This window comes from Terrapene carolina, unplaced genomic scaffold, assembly GCF_002925995.2.
Source record: "Terrapene carolina triunguis isolate 2854851 unplaced genomic scaffold, T_m_triunguis-2.0 Scaffold189, whole genome shotgun sequence".
NCBI classification, from domain to species: Eukaryota; Metazoa; Chordata; order Testudines; family Emydidae; genus Terrapene; species Terrapene triunguis.
The window spans coordinates 9,599,309-9,607,577 of record NW_020664540.1 but is presented as its reverse complement, the minus strand read 5'-3'; positions in this window follow the sequence as shown (position 1 = coordinate 9,607,577).

Here is an 8,269-nt window from a genome sequence, read left to right as displayed (position 1 = left end):
GGCCCGAGCCAGGCCAGAGCCGCTGGGGCCGGGGGTGCTCGGCCAGCACCGCTCGGCCAGAACTGGGGCCGGTGCCCCGGGGCCCTAGCCAGGCTCGTCCGGGGCTGGGCCGGCCGCCCTGGGGCCCGAGCTGGGCTGGAGCCGCTGGGGTCGGGGCCGGCGCTCTCGGCCGGAACCGGAGCCGTTGGGGCCGGCCGGGGTCGGAGCCGCTCGGCCGGGGCCGGACTGGGCCGCGCCGCGCCTCCCCAGAGCCCTCCTCCTCGCGTCCCCCCCGCCCCAGCTTACCTGCTGCTGCCCGCCTGCCCCTGCTTCTTTTCAGACTTCCCGCGAAGATCTGATTCGCGGGAAGCAGGGGAGGGGGAGGAGCAGGGGGGCGGAGCGTTCAGGGGAGGGGAGGAGGGAGAAGACAGCTGTGGGCCGGGGGCGTGCTAAGGCTGCAGGGGATGGGGGGAGCCGAGAAGGGGCTTTGGCTGCCGAGCAGCGCTGCTTTTCGATCTATAAATAGCCGACCGGTGGGAAATCCCGGACATTTTTAGATTTTTAGAAATCCCCCCCGGATGGCTATTTATAGATCGAAAAGCCGGACATGTCCGGGGAAATCCGGACATATGGTAGCCCTACCACACGCTGCAGTGGAAAACAGGCTGCGTCCATACTGCGGTGTGTAGCCACATGTTAGTGAAAGGCTCTGGCACGGGGGAGGCAGCAGGGAAAGCCTCAGCCTTTCCCCTCTGACAGAGCCTTTCCCTGCGATGGGGGATGGGCTCCTGCAGCAGGGAAGCAGTGGGCCTCTAATCTGCTAAAAACAGTTTAGATGGGGAGGCACTGCTTAGTAGAGAGCTGCATAGGCAGGTCCCTCAGGCGTGTCTTGACTTGTCTTGACACTGCACTTCACCTGTGCTGGGGGGCTATCTATATATGTAGTTTACATGCTGCCGAGAGAAGCCTTAGAATAGACTAACTGAGAAAGAACGGTGTGACACAGACATGCCCAAGCACGTGTGTCCGACCATCTCCTCAACATTTTGCTGAAGGGGGCTGTGTGTGGTCTCTGCCGAAAGCTAAGGACTAGCTGATTGTGACGGTTATTGCAAGATGGTTGTAGGCAACACAAGTACCGAGTTGGAGGATGCTCCAGGGCTGGCGCACCCATGGAAAAAAAGCGGGCCCTGCCGATCACTCCTCTCCCTCCCCCCCCAGTGCCTCCAGCCAGCTGTTGATCAGCTGTTCAGTGGCAGGCAGGAGGGGCTGAGGGGAGAGGGAGGAGCGGGGGCAGGAAGAGGCAGAGTGAGGGCGGGGCCGGAACCAGGGAAGGGGCGGAGCAGGGGTGGGAGGAGGCATGGTGAGGTGGGGCCTTAGGGGAAGGGGTGGCCTGTGAGTGGGGCCTGGGGCAGAGTGGGGGGGCCGAGCACCCCCGTGGAAATCAGAAAGTCGGCACCTGTGGTAGGCGAGACAATTTTAGAGCCATGGAACATGTAGGCGATGGTGTTCCAAGACTGTTGGAAGTGAAATAGGTCACCTGAAGCAGGCGAGTCTCAAAGCTAAATCAGCCATCACTGAGAACAATCATCTGTTGCCCCAGTGGAGCCCTGTGTTTATAGTCTGGGGCAGATGCAGACTTGAGCATTTGCAAAGACCATAGAACCCCAAGAGAAGTCCCCCTGGGCTGAGAGACAATAGTCTGTAACTGTATGTAAGCAGGGTCTGAATGAGCTCTCCCCTGACATCTAGTGAGAAGCTGGGGAAGAGGACTGCAGGAGCCGACCTTGTTTGCATGGACACACCCACACTGCCTGGGTGCTCAGCATGATGGGATTGCTTTGCCCAAATGATCACTTTTGGCTGGTGTTGGATCACAAATCACTTTGTTATCGGGGCAGGGGTAGTAAAGGGTTATTATCCTTGTTGTGTGAATCAAGGGTGGCAGAACTCTGCTTGGCATGCCCTGATTGAGGGAATCACCCTCAACTAAAGAGCACTTGCTAGGTAGGGGACAAGGGTGCCACAGCCTAGTGAAGTTGTAATAACAGTGCTGATTAAGAATCAGTTGAGAGTCTTGTTACATGACCGTAGAGCTGAAATCAAGGATAACCAGGTGTAAGGATTAAGGGCAGTGTCTGATATGTAAAGCTGCCCAGTCTACACTAGCAGTGAGCCTTCCCCCCTGAGAGCTGTGTTAAGTGGTGGGGTCTGAAGACATTTCATAGGGTGCAGAGTGGGGGGGAATGGCTAGCAGGGTAGCTGATGCCACAGCAAGCACCTGGACAGCAGAGCAAGCAAGGTGCCTCCCCCACTCCGCCGGTGGGAGGTGAGGTCACGCAGATGCACATCTGAACTCTGAGTCTTCGCAGACCAAGGACAACAACTGTGAGTGGGGTGCGGTGGGGTGGAGGGAGAAGGAAGGGGCACGTTAAAGGAACTTTTGGTTGCTGGATTTAAGAACTTGAGGCAAAAGGACACTGCCCAGCGTACTCTGGGTGGGTCTTTTGCTCGTGGTTTTATGTTTATGAATCCTGCTTGCAGCATTTTCCCAAATTAATGTCGGGTGACTTCCCTCCTTTTATTAAAAGTTTCTTTCTACCCTCAGACTCTGTGCTTGCGAGGGGGGAAGTATTGCCTCTTAGAGGCGCCCAGGGATGGTGTATAATTGTCCCAGGTTACTGGGTGGGGGCTCGAGCCAGTTCTGTGTTGTATTGTTGAAGAGGAACCCCTAGGTATTGAACCTGGCCCTGGTTGCTGCTGACTGCAACTGGCAGACGGGTTACATGTATAAGAGAAGAGGCCACAAATGTTTCCCATTATGGAGGAGATACTCTGCCAATTTGAGGGTCTCAGGAAAGGTGGATCCTAGCTGGACTGGACAAACACTGAAAGGTCTGACCACTGGGCGAGAAATATTTTATTGGACAGGAAAGCTACTTGCTAATATATATAAGCTACAGATTGTGAGTTACGTTTTTCTTTTACCTGTAACGTTGTTTCCAAATCCTTACTTTTATTTGAATCTTTCTCTCAAGCTCTGTTAAATAAATTTCAATTTGGTTTTACTATAGACATAGCTAAGTGCCTTGTGCTCAGGAGAGTGTTGCACTGAGGTGAAACAAACCAATAAGCTGGAGTGCTCTGTTTCCATGGAGGCAGCAGATTGGGTGTCCAGGAGCTCAGGGACTGGGCACTCAAGTGGAAGAAGGTGGGGTGTGCTAATTGCTAGGCTGCAGAGGGAAAGAACGGCACTCACGAAGCCTGGAGTGGAGCATTGGTGTTGCCAGCAGTCAACTGTTGGCGTTCCCCCGAGATCTCATCCGCTGGGTTCCATAAGACTCAGTTTGACTCCAGTCTTGTGACTCAGGTTCATTTATGTGGCATACAGCAAAGCTGGCCACTTCCGGGGCACAGCGCGGTCCACGGCGCTGGGACAGGCAGGAAGCCTGCCTTAGCACCCCGCTGCACCGCTGACCAGGAGCCGCCTGAGGTAAGCCCACACCCCCAGCCCCAATCCCCTGCCCCAGCCCTGATCCCCCCCAAACCCAGAGCCCCCTCCTGCACCCCAAACCCTTTATCCCTGGCTCCAGCCCAGAGCCTGCACCCCCAGCCCAGAGCCCTCACCCCCTCCCACACCCCAACTCTCTGCCCCAGTCCAGAGCCCCCTCCCACACCCTGAACCCCTCATTCCCAGCCCCACCCAGCAGCCTGTACCCCAACCCTCTGCCCCAACCCTGAGTCCCTCCCAAACCCCTCATCCCCAGCTCCGTTGGGTCACAAGCATCAACAATTTTCTTCAATTGGGTCACCAGAAAAAAAGTTTGAAAACCACTGGGCTATATAAACCCCACACTGGGCTGGAAGGCATTAAAGAACAATACTGGGACCAGCTAGCCCTGCCCCTGCAACACTGCAGAGCATGCTCCAGCTGGAGACGAGGTTGAAAAGGGAGCAGCCCACCTCAGAAGGGGGAGGCTGGGGAGGAGGGAAGACCTATCCTGAAGGCTCCTGACAAGGGTGCCGGAGGAGTGTCCTTGAAGGAATAAGACTAAATACTGGACCTAGTTGGGGCCGATCGTTTGGTTGCCTTTTCTTTTCTCTTGGCCTGGATGCTGGGAGAGGAAAGCAGCAGTAGGAAGTGACCCAGGAAGGGTAACTCACAGGGCACCTTTGGGGACCAGACTCTGTTGACCCTCTTAGGGCCCTGGATCAGAATATGTTGGAGTGGGTGAGCCCGGAATCCCCTGGCACCGCCCCCACTACAGGAGGGACCCAAACCACCTACCTACCTCACCGGAATGCTCATGAAAGGAAGACCAGGACTGCAAGACCTACCCATCAAGAAGGGGCACTGTGCACTAACCACTAGGCTGCCTAACTCACCAAGAACTCTATTACAGCTACGTTGAGTTGCTCAGACTCATGCGTAGGGGGTCGCCATAGGACGTACCACTCATCCAAAGTTACATGGCAACCCTTTTCCTTTATATACATTTACCCATTACATTGCGTTTACTATACTTTGCATCACACGTTTTGTGATTGGCTTGGTCACTTTGTAGGAACCAATCGCTGTGCAGTACACACAACTTCCTCTTTACCTCACCTTATATTGCGGGCTTATCTTATCCATTGTTATCTTGTCCATTGTAAATGGTTCCCTGGGTGTTCCCCCTTATCTTAGCTAGTCCAGACATTCGGTTTCCAGCCTGCTGATCTGTTTACCTCCCTAATCCTGTCTCCCAAGAAATGAGGCCTCATCCATATCCAGTTACTCATGTCAAGCCAGGCCTACAGCACTATGTGGAGAGCGTTTCCTCTTGTTGTGAGCAGGTGGTAGCGACTGACCTCAATTAACCCTGAAAAGTGTCCCCAGAGGGTACGTACAATGGGTACATTTCTGCAAAGGGGCCCGCGGCGTTCCGTCAGTGTGCACTGATGGGTAATTATGTTTGCAGTGCCTTTATCATATACACCTAACCATTGCTCACACAAAGGGGTGTTTTTTGCACAGGCTGATGCCTGGAGTGCCCCCAAGTTAGCACATCTGCACCTCAAGCTGTTCAACATATTTTAATGATGATGTGTGCACACGTGTGCACACGAGTTTTTCAGCTGGGCTTTTCAAAGGTGTTCGGGTGCCAAACTGCCTTAGCTCTTTGCAAATCCCAGCCCTAATGCTTTAGGCACAGGTTGCAGTACTTACCAATCCCCAGGATTCAAAAAATCCTGAGTCAGGTTTCACAAATCAGGAGAGCAGCTTAAAATCATGAGATTTAAAAAAAATGGTCTGTTCTTTCTGTGTGTTTCCTGGTTTCTGAGTGCATACAGCTCACACTTTCACGCTTTTCTCTGAAACCAGGCTGGCTAGAAATGTACCCATTTAAAAATGAAAGCCGAGCCTCTCCCCCTCCTGAGGGAGGCCAGGCGCTGGGCCTTCAAGAAAACCACCAAATATTGTGAGATTTGCGATGAAATCGTGAGGGGTGACAGCCTTGAGTCTAGCTGTCCACCGAAGGCACATGCCTGAGTAAGTGGTCTGCAGCCCTGCGGCGGCCCCGGTGATGCCTGAGGCGGGGCTGTACCTCCTGGAGGCCATGTTCTCTTCCTGGAGTACATGGAGGCTTTGTGGGCTGACATGGAGTAGGTGAGCAGACCCCTGGCTGTGCTTCCTGTCCTCTGCGTGCTCCTCAGGATGGCTGGAAGAAGCAATGGGAATGCAGAGGCTGTGACTAGCTCATGGGAGGCCACTTGCAATGTGGTTCTTGGATTTCAGCGAAAGGTGTCATATTGCAGCGCTGGAGACTGGAATCTTCTATTTGTCCATTGACTAGGTTCGTTCCCCATCCTGCCCCTACAACATCCTTCGGTCCCTGACCAGCAAGGGACAAGTCGAGGGGGAAGAGGGTGGCTTTCAAATGTTAACAATTACATTGTTTTTCTGTAAAAAGCGACAAAGAGTCCTGTGGCACCTTATAGACTAACAGACGTATTGGAGCACAAGCTTTCGTGGGTGAATACCCACTTCGTAAAATGAAAATAACAATTAGTCTCAGGGGCACCAAATCTTTGCAGCCATTCAGGGTTATCCATAAAGCCCCAGTCACCATACTAACTGGGGCATCAAAAACATAACTGCATATTTGTGAAGTCCTATTTCCTTTAAAACAGCCAAAAAAGTATCTGCTCCTCACCCAGAGTTCACATAGTCCCAGTAAAGACAGAGTAGAGAGACGGATTTAGAAAGCAGCTTTTCATTAAAACAGGTCTATTCGACATGATCTTTGAATGCTGAGAATACCAAACCCACTCTTAGTTCTTCACTTGCCTTTTAAAATGGTCTTTCGAGTTGCACATGTCAACATTCTGTTGTCCGTGCACTTGATTTGACATTGGCATCCTTGGAGAAATCATTTCCTTCCATGCCCCCTGCTGGACATTTGCTATTTTACATCCTACGGATAAAAAAAAATCGACACTGGTTCAATAAACATACTGCTTTATTATTATCACATTAAAAATCCTATGCTAAAAGAACCTTCAGGTTGCAAAGCCAAGTATTCAAAAGCTAAGAAATGCCAGAATTAAGGCTGCCTGTGAGGTGATGTTGGTAATCTTATTGAGAAAGGGCGCATCTCATACCATTTTAGGTTATCTCTACTGACTTCCGGAGTGGTGATAAAGCCTTCAGAGGCTCCTCTGTTTTGCATTCTGCAATCTGAGTGCATGGGTTGTTGAGCATCTTGGGAGGGAAGAGAAAAGACTTGAATCAAAGGACTGGCTGAACGACCCAGCACTCTATACCTGGCAGAACTTGGTGACTACTATTATAAGGGTGGAGATTCTCTTGGCATGCACCAGGCAAGGGGGAAGGGAAGCTCAAATGTGGATCACACCCAAGGGTCACCTGCCACGCACATGAAACTTCCAAAACCTCTCTCCTCTGGTACCACAGCACAGCTGGTATCACTAATGATGCAGCCCCCAGTCGCCAAGACCACGCAGTGCTGAATCAGGATGGTTTTAAACACATGCTTCAAGTTCAGCTCGTGCTTCAATTCTTTGCTGGCTCGGGGCCTATCTCTTGTAGTGGCACGGGATGCAGTACCTGGGAATTCTCAATCCTTCTGGAGTGAATTACATTAGTGGGGAGGCCAAGAAAAAAACCTAAAAGAGGGACCCTCATTAAAAATCAACAATCCCCTCTTGCTCTCTTTTACAGTAATGATCTGTGATGGGGTGTATAAACCCCACAGGAAGGGGTTAAAGAGCAGGCATTGCCTCAGTTAACCCCACCCTGCTACACCTGGCCTGAGAGGTGGACATAAAAGAGCTGCCCAGCAGCTGAGCCCTGACAGGGAAGGAGAACAGATAGGTTGCTCCTGTGTTGGGGCTAGAAGTCCTGCTGGAGACTGGTCTGCAGCCTGCCCGAGCCCCTGGCAGGGTCATAGTCACAGACAGGCCTATCAGCCCCATGATAATTATTGTTTTCCTTAAAGCCCCAGCTCCTGGAGTCAAGTGATATGTGATGATTTCAGCCTTCTTAAAGAGAAATGAAGTTTCTAGCTCTTGTGGCTGTGGAGAAAGCTTCAAAATGTGACGCCAGTGCACCCTAAAGGCTCAAAAAGCAGAATGTAAATAAAAACCCCACCAAATCTATAATTGTTACATAATCTCATTATTTTAAAGCCAATCTCATGATTTTTGGTGAGCCTGCTTCTTGATTTTTGAACATTTGGTGTTGGCAATACTATGAAAGTGACTTGAAAGTGTCAGTTTCATTCCTGTTTAAAGTCATTTTCTAGTCTATTATTTGTAGTGGGGTAGCTCCCCTGGAGCCCCAGGCAGGTGAAGTATAAACTCACGGGACCTTGCCCTAATAGGATGTTTTCAAAAGCTAAATGATCTATTCCAAGCTTGATGAACTACAAAAAAGTGATAGAAAGTCATCTAGATTTTCCTACAATTGTTTCAATTGTTGTATTCCAGAGTTAGTAACAAATTAAGAATATACGTTAAAATTTTAAACCTAACCAGTGCCCCTTAAGTGACTTGACACAAGATGTCAAAAAATGTTAGTATTAGAGCTGAGTGGGTCTAATATTTATTTAATTTTCTTTATATAGGAATTAGAAATTATTCTCTGACAGGAGCACTGTATCTAAGTTATTATCTGCAAAAAAACAAGAGTTTTCAGGTGTCCAAGTAGTCTCTGGAATCATGGGTTAAAGTTGGCCTCCTCCCACCAGAATCTGATATGGTGCCCCTGCTTTGGTGTCCTATTTAA